Raw genomic sequence first — 9,051 nt, forward strand, 5'->3', positions numbered from 1 at the left:
TCTTAGGGTGGTGTTTGCTGAGGTAATGTCCCAACAGTGAGCCAGCCTATTTGCCACTCACTGTAAAAATGATAAATCTCCCAGCTCAACTGTTTTCTCCTGTAACACAACCCAATTTGTCCATCTAGGCCACCTGTGTTGTCCCTGTGGGAATTGGGAGGCTTGGGAAACCTCATGAACATCACCTGAACATTCTGGCTATTGCTTTTGACTTGAAAAATGCAGCCTTTTTTCTCTAACCCCTGGAGTCTCATGTTTTCTGCCAGCATCCACCCCATGCTTAGATCCACACAATTTAACAGGTAGCTTGTTAGCTTGCGAGGAGGGTAAAATCTCAGACTCTTTAAAGACCTTAACAAATATCAACATCTGACCATCAAGAATGTTGGTGATGAGGCATTTCTTAAGGGCATTCTGTTATGGACTCAATAAATTTCTGCCAAGTGGGCGACGGCCATTCTGCAAGTTATGATGCACATGCAGAGGCAATTACTAACAAGTGTTATACAACTGATCCCAGTTTCAGATGTTAAGTTGAGAAGTAGAGGTTCCCCTACTTTTCCCCCATATTTCATCCACATTTTAGAATGGATGAAATATGCTATGGTATCCATATGGTATAATGAATATTTTTTGTTTATTCATGACTCGTTCTTTAGCTTCCTGATACATTTAAAAATTTATTATATCAAGTACCCTAATAATTAGATACCCCAAATCAGGTTGAAATCAACTGCTTTTCCATCAATGGATGAATGGTATAATGGTTAGTACTGAGTGTTAACTTGATTGGATCGAAGGATACAAAGTATTGATCTTGGGTGTGGCTGTGAGGGTGTTGTCAAAAGATACTAACATTTGAGTCAGTGGACTGAGGAAGGCAGATTCACCCTTAACCTGGTGGGCCCAATATAATCAGCTGCCAACGAATGTAAAGCAGGCAGAAAAACGTGAAAAGGATAGCCTCCCAGCCTACATCTTTCTTCCATGCTGGTTGCTTCCTGCCCACGAACATTGGACTCCAAGTTCTTCATTTGTGGGGGCTCGGACTGTCTCTCCTTGCTCCTCTGCTTGCAGACAGCCTATTGTGATTCCTTGTAATCGTGTGAGTTAATACTTAATAAACTCCCCTGTGTGTGTGTGTGTGTGTGTGTGTGTGTGTGTGTGTATCTCCTATTAATTCTGTCCCTCTAGAGAACCCTGACTAATACAGATTTTGGTACCAGGAGTGGTTCTAGAGGAACAGAATGTTAAGGATGGAGTTCTTCATTTTTGGGGTTTCTGGATTTGGCTGCTTAATATGATTAGACCCCAAAATGCTAAGGACTCTACTTCTAATAGTATGGAGAACACTGATAGTCCTTGGTGTGAACTGTTTACAGAGTTATACAAAATAAATGCATTTGGCACACCTGATTCACCACTCATGAGAGGCAAACAGTTTAGTGACTCTATACATATCTTTGACCATATGTGGAGAACCAAGGAACATAATGAAGCTGGTTGGTTGCTTCTAAGTTCAATGGACAAAGTGATGAAAGAAAATGATAAACTCAGGGATTCTGTCTCCTGGCTTCAGAAACAGATACTGAGCCTCAAATCTGCTAAGATTGCCCTGAGTGAGAGTCGTATCTCCTGTAGAGAAAACTGAAATTGTGGAAAAACAGATACAAGCTCTTAACATGTGAGTGGCTGACCCCCAACGAAAGATACATGCACAGCTTTGCCAGGTGTCTACTGTTAAAGTGAGGGCATTCATGGGAAAAGACTGGGACCCTGAAACTTGGAATGTGGATTTGTGGGAGGACCCTGATGAAGCCGGGGACACCGAGTTTGTAAACTCTGATGAACGTTTTTTTGCCAGAAGGAACAGCTTCCCCATCCCCAGTAGTAGCAGCATCCTCTCCTCGACCCATGCTGCCATCAGCCTTTCCACCTTTGTCTGAGGAGATAAACCCTGCACTGCCTGAGGCAATAGCGATGGCCTCCCCTGAGGCAGCTGCCAGGCAAGATAATGTTGATTCTCTTCAGGAGCTACCCCCAACACCTCTGTTTGCTTCAAGACCTATAATGAGACTAAAGTCCTAGTGGACCCCTAGATGTGAGGTTGAGAGTGTGACCCATGAGGAGGTGCACTACACTCGAAAGGAACTGTTTGAGTTCTCTAATTTATAGAAACAGAAACCCGGAGAACAGGCAGTGGAATGGATACTAAGGATATGGGATAATTGTGGAAGAAACATAGAATTGGATCAGGCTGAATTTATTGATTTGGCCCACTAAGTAAGGACTCTGCTTTTAATGTTGCAGCTTGGGGAGTTAAAAAAGGTTCTAATTGTTTACTTGCTTGGTTAGCAGAAATATGTATTAAAATATGGTCCACTGTGAGTGTGCTAAAATGCCTGATTTCCCTTGGTTTAATGTAGAGGAAGGGATCAAATGGCTTAGGGAGATTGGGATGGTGGAGTGCATTAGTGACTTTAGACCTACTCATCCCAGCTGGGAGGGTCCAGAAAATATAGCCTTGACCAATGCCTTGCTAAATAGATTTCTGAGGGCAGCACCTGTATCTTTGAAGAGCCCTGTCATTCCTCTTCTCTGTATGTCAGATCTAAGAGTGGCAACCACAGTCACTCAACTACAAAATTTAAATACAATGGAAATAGGTCAGGCAGTTTGGCTCATGCCTGTAATCCCAGCACTTTGGGAGGCCAAGGTGGGTGGATCACCTGAGGTCAAGAGTTCAAGACCAGCCTGGCTAACATGGTGAAACCCCATCTCTACTAAAAACACAAAAATTAGCTAGGTGTGGTGACGGGTGCCTGTAATCCTAGCTACTGGGAAGCTGAGACAGGAGAATTGCTTGAACCCAGGAGGTGGAGGTTGTAGTGAGCCAGGATTGAGCCACTGCACTCCAGCCTGGGCGATAAACCAAGACTCTGTCTCAGAAATAAAAATAAAAATAAAAATAAAAAATAAATACAATGGAAATAACTGAATTCCGAGGTCACAGGGGCCAAGTGGTGGCACTCAACTGTCAAAGACAAGGTGGGCATAGCTACCATAATGGACAGCAGAGGCAAAACAGCAATCAGAATAGTTTGAGTTGTGTAGAGCTCTGGCATTGGCTAATTAATCACGGTGCTCCTAGAAGTGAAATTGATAGGAAGCCTACTCCATTCCTACTAAATTTACACTAGCAGGAAATGTCTAGGTTGAATGGACAAAACACTGATTTGAATTATAAAAACAGAGAATCACAGCTCCTCAATCAATTTCCAGACTTCAGCCAATTCACAACCCAGAGCTCCTTGAATAAAGGGGAGGCCAGGTCCCTTTGAGGAAGGTCTCCACTACATTACCAACAATGTTTTTTTTTTTTTTTTTTTGCGATAGAGTTTTGCTCTGTCGCCCAGGCTGGAGTGCAATGGCATGATCTCGGCTCACTGCAAACTCCGCCTCCCAGGTTCAAGCGATTCTTCTGCCTCAGCCTCCTGAGTAGCTGGGATTACAGGCGTGTGCCACTAGGCCCGGTTAATTTTTGTATTTTTAGTAGAAGCGGGGTTTCACCATGTTGGCCAGGCTGGTCTTGAACTCCTGACATCAGGTGATCCGCCCGCCTCGGCCTCCCAAATTGCTGGGATTACAGATGTGAGCCACTGTGTCCAGCCCATTACCAACAATTTATGCAGTGAATCTTTCTCCCATCCTTCCACAAAGAGACCTTTGGCCTTTTACCAGGGTAACTGTGCATCAGGGAAAGGGAAATGATCAGATATTTGGGGGAATACTGGACACTGGCTCTGAGCTGACGTTGATTCCAGGGGACCCAAAACATCATTGTGGTCCTCCAGTTAAAGCGGGGGCTTATGGAGGTCAGGTAATTAATGGAGTTTTAGCTCAGGTCTGACTTACAGTGGGTCCAGTGGGCCCCTGGACTCATCCTGTGGTCATTTCCCCAGTGCCAGAATGCATCATTGGCATAGATATACTTAGCAGCTGGCAGAACTCCCACATTGGCTGCCTCACTGGTAGGGTGGGGGCTATTAAGTGGGAAGGCCAAATGGAAGCCATTAGAGCTGCCTCTACCTACAGAAATAGTAAATCAAAAACAGTATCTTTCCCCTGGAGGGATTGCAGAGATTAGTGCCACCATCAAGGACTTGAAAGATGGAGGGGTGATGATTTCCACCACATCCCTGTTCAACTCTCCCATCTGGCCTGTGCAGAAGACAGATGGATCTTGGAGAATGACAGTGAATTATCATAAGTTTAACCAAGTGGTGACTCCAATTGCAGCTGCTGTACCAGATGTGGTTTCATTGCTTGAGCAGATTAACACACCTCCTAGTACCTGGTATGCAGGCATTGACTTGGCAAATGCCTTTTTCTTAATCCCTGTCCAAAAGGCCCACCAGAAGCAATTTGCCTTTAGCTGGCAAGGCCAGCAATATACCTTTACTGTCCTACCTCAGGGGTACATCAATGCTCCAGCTTTGATTCAAAGAGATCTTGATCACTTTTTGCTTTTGCAAAATATCACCCTAGTCCATTACATTGATGACAGTATGCTGATTGGATCCAGTGAGCAAGAAGTAGCAAACACACTGGACTTATTAGTGAGACATTTGCATACCAGAGGATGGGAAATAAATCCAAGTAAAATTCAGGGACCTTCTACCTCAGTAAAATTTCTAGGGGTACAGTGGTGTGGGGCCTGTCAAGATATTCCTTCTAAGGTGACGGACAAGTTGCTGCATTTGGCCCCTCCTACAACCAAGAAAGAGGCACAACGGCTAGTGGTTCTATTTGGATTTTGGAGGCAACACATTACTCATTTGGGTGTATTACTCTGGCCCATTTATCGAGTGACCTGAAAGGCTGCCAGTTTGAGTGGGATCCAGAACAGGAGAAGGCTCTGCAAGGCCTTCTCAGCACACAGGTCCAGGCTGCTGTGCAAGCTGCTCTGCCACTTGGGCCATATGACCCAGCAGATCCAATGGTGCTTGAGGGGTCAGTGTCAGATAGGGATGCTGTTTGGAGCGTTTGGCAGGCCCCCATAGGTGAATCACAGTGAAGGCCTCTAGGATTTTGGAGCAAGGCCCTACCGTCTTCTTCAGATAACCACTCTCCTTTTGAGAGACAGCTCTTGGCCTGTTACTGGGCTTTGGTGCAAATTGAACGTTTGACTATAAGTCATCAACTCACCATGTGACCTGAACTGCCTATCATGAACTGGGTGCTTTCTGACCCATCTAGTTATAAACTGGGTCGTGCAACCAGCAGCATTCCATCATCAAATAGAAGTGGTATATACGAGATAGGGCTCGAGCAGGTCCTGAAGGCACAAGTAAGTTACATGAGGAAGTGGCTCAAATGCCCATGGTCTCCACTCCTGCCACCCTGCCTTCTCGCCCCCAGCCTGCACCAATGGCCTCATGAGGAGTTCCCTATGATCAGTTGACAGAGGAGGAGAAGACTAGTGCCTGGCTCACAGATGGTTCTGCACAATATGCAGGCACCACCTGAAAGTGGACAGCTGCAGCACTCCAGCCCCTTTGTAGGACATCCCTGAAGGACAACGGTAAAGGCATATCTTCCCAGTGGGCATTACTTCGAGCAGTGCACCTGGTTGTGCACTTTGCATGGAAGGAGAAATTGCCAGATGTCCAATTATATACTGATTCATGGGCTGTAGCCAATGGTTTGGCTGGTCAGGGACTTGGAAGAAGTGTTGATTGGAAAATAGATGACAAAGAAACTTGGGGAAGAGGTATGCGGATGGACCTCTCTGAGTGGGCAAAAATCGTGAAGATATTTGTATCCTGTGTGAGTACTCACCAACAGGTGACCTCAGCAGAGGAGAATTTTTTTTTTTTTTTGAGACAGAGTCTCGCTCGGTCGCCCAGGCTGGAGTGCAGTGGTGCAATCTCAGCTCACTGCAACCTCTGCCTCCTGGGTTCAAGCAATTCTCCTGTCTCAGCCTCCCGAGTAGCTGGGACTACAGGCGCCTGCCACCACGCCCGGTTAATTTTTGTGTTTTTAGTAGTGACGGGGTTTCACCTTGTTGGTCAGGCTGCTCTCAAACTCCTGACCTTAGGTGATCCACCCGCCTCAGCCTCCCAAAGTGCTGGGATTTCAGGCATGAACCACTGCACTCGGCCAGAGGAGAATTTTAATAATCAAGTGGATAGGGTAACCTGTTCTGTGGACACCACTCAGCCTCTTTTCCCAGCCACCCCTGTCATCACCCAATGGGCCCATGAACAAAGTGGCCATGGTGGCAGGGATGGAGGTTACACCTGGGCTCAGCAACATGGACTTCCACTCACCAAGGCTGACCTAGCTAAGGCCACTGCTGAGTGCCCAATTTGCCAGCAGCGGAGACCAACACTGAGCCCTCTATATAGCACCATTCCCTGGGTTATCAGCAAGCTACCTGGTGGCAGGTTGATTATACTGGACTTCTTTCATCATGGAAAGGGCAGAGGTTTGTCCTCACTGGAATAGACACTTTCTCCGGATATGGGTTTGCCTATCCTGCACACAATGCTTCTGCCAAGACTACCATCTGTGGACTCATGGAATGCCTTATCTGCTGTCATGGTATTTCACGCAACATTGCCTCTGACCAAGGCACTCACTTTACGGCTAAAGAAGGGGAGCAGTGGGCTCATGCTCATGGAATTCACTGGTTTTACCATGTTCCCCATCATCCTGAAGCAGCTGGATTGATAGAACGGTGGAATGGCCTTTTGAAGTCACAATTACAATGCCAACTAGGTGACAATACTTTGCAGGGCTGGGGCAAAGTTCTCCAGAAGACCATGTATGCTCTGAATCAGCATCCAATATATGGTACTGTTTCTCCCATAGCCAGGATTCATGGGTCCAGGAATCAAGGGGTGAGAGTGGAAGTGGCACCATTCACCATCACCCCTAGTGATCCACTAGCAAAATTTCTGCTTCCTGCTCCTGGAACATTATGTTCTGCTGGCCTAGAGGTCTTAGTTCCAGAGGAAGGAACACTGCCACCAGGAGACACAACAACGATTCCGTTAAACTGAAAGTTAAGATTGCCACCTGGACACTTTGCGCTCCTCCTACCTTTAAGTCAACAGGCTAAGAAGGGAGTTAAAGTGTTGGCTGTGGTGATTGACCCAGACTATCAAGATGAAATCAGTCTACTACTTCACAATGGAGGTAAGGAAGAGAATGCATGGAATACAGGAGATCCATTAGGACATCTCTTAGTATTACCATGTCCTGTGATTAAGGTCAATGGAAAACTACAACAGCCCAATCCAGGCAGGACTACAAATGGCCCAGACCCCTCAGGAATGAAGGTTTGGGTCACTCCACCAGGAAAAAACCCACAACCTGCTGAGGTGCTTGCTGAAGGCAAAGGGAACACAGAATGGCTAGTAGAAGAAGGTAGTCATCAATACCAGCTACGACGAAGTGACTAGGTGCAGAAATAGGGACTGTAGTTGTCATGAGTATTTCCTTCTTCTTTTGCTGAAAACATGTTTGTGCATGTATAAACTTGTACTAAGAAAATATCTTTATTTTATTTCCTTTTCCTTTATCATGTGACATAAGATTTATTGACTTCATATCAGCATTTAAATATTGTTAACTTTATGTAATAGTATTTGGGGATTGGTACGTTTCCCGTTGTACGAAGGATAGTTGTATTGTGTTAGGCGTAATTGTGACCTTATTATTGTCTTTATTTGAAGACTATGTGTGATCTCAGGAGATGTGTATCGGCTCAAGTTGACTAGGAGTAGACTTGTGATGGTTAATACTGAGCATCAACTTGTTCAGATTGAAGGATACAAAATATTGATCCTGGGTGTATCTGCGAGGGTGTTGCCAAAAGAGATTAACATTTGAGTCAGTGGGCTAGGGAAAGCAGATTCACCCTTAATCTGGTGGGCACAGTCTAATCAGCTGCCAGCAAATATGAACCAGGAAGAAAAACATGAAAAGGAGAGACTGGCCTAGCCTCCCAGCCTACATCTTTCTCCCGTGCTGGATGCTTCCTGCCCTTGAACACTGAACTCCAAGTTCTTCAGTTTTGGGACTTGGACTGGCTCTCCTTGCTCCTCAGCTTGCAGAGAGCCTATTGTGGAACGCTGTGATCATGTAAGTTAATACTTAATAAACTCCCCTTTATATATATATATATATATATATATCTTTTATTAGTTCTGTCCCTCTAGAGAAGACTGACTACTACGAATGGATAAAGAAAATGTGTTGCATATATGTACAGTAGAATACTATTCAGCCACAAAAAAGAACAAAATATTGTCATTTGCAACAACATTGATGGAACTGGAAGACATCATGTTAAGTGAAATAAGCTGGGCACAGAAAGACAACTATCACATGTTCTCACTCATCTGTGGAAGCTAAAAAAAATCAATCTCATGGTGATAAAGAGTGGAATAAAGAGGCTTGGAAGGGTAGTCAGGAGGCAGGGATAAAGTGGGGATGGCTAATGGCACTAAAATACAGTTGTATGTAATGAATAAGATCAGTATTTGGAACCAAAATCGGATGACTATAGTTAACAACAATTTATTGTATATTTCAAAATAACTAAAACAGTGGAATTGGACTATTCTTTTCTATTCTTTTTTGAGACAGAGTCTCACTCTGTCACCAGGCTGGAGTGCAGTGACGTGAGCTCAGCTCACTGCAACCTCCACCTCCCGCGTTCAAGTTATTCTCCTGCCTCAGCCTCCCGAGTAGCTGGGATTACAGGCATGTGCCACTACACCCAGCTAATATTTGTATTTTTAGTAGAGACACGGTTTCACCATGTTGGCCAGGATGGTCTCCATCTCTTGACCTTGTGATATGCCTGCCTCAGCTTCTCAAAGTGCTCGGATTACAGGCGTGAGCCACCACACCCAGCCAAATTGGACTATTCTTAACACAAATAAATGACAAATGCTTGAGCTGATGGTTACCTTGATTACCCTAATTTGGTCATTACACATTGTGTGTCTGTATCAAAACATCACAAGTACCCCACAA

The 9,051-nt window shown here is 45.0% G+C and overlaps 1 pseudogene; it reads left to right on the forward strand.

Moving 5' to 3' along the window:
* Positions 1-3,658: 3,658 nt before the first annotated feature.
* On the forward strand, positions 3,659-7,469 carry LOC134730477 (uncharacterized; annotated as a pseudogene).
* Positions 7,470-9,051: the final 1,582 nt, after the last annotated feature.

The sequence above is a fragment of the Pan paniscus genome, chromosome 4, assembly GCF_029289425.2.
Source record: "Pan paniscus chromosome 4, NHGRI_mPanPan1-v2.0_pri, whole genome shotgun sequence".
NCBI classification, from domain to species: Eukaryota; Metazoa; Chordata; class Mammalia; order Primates; family Hominidae; genus Pan; species Pan paniscus.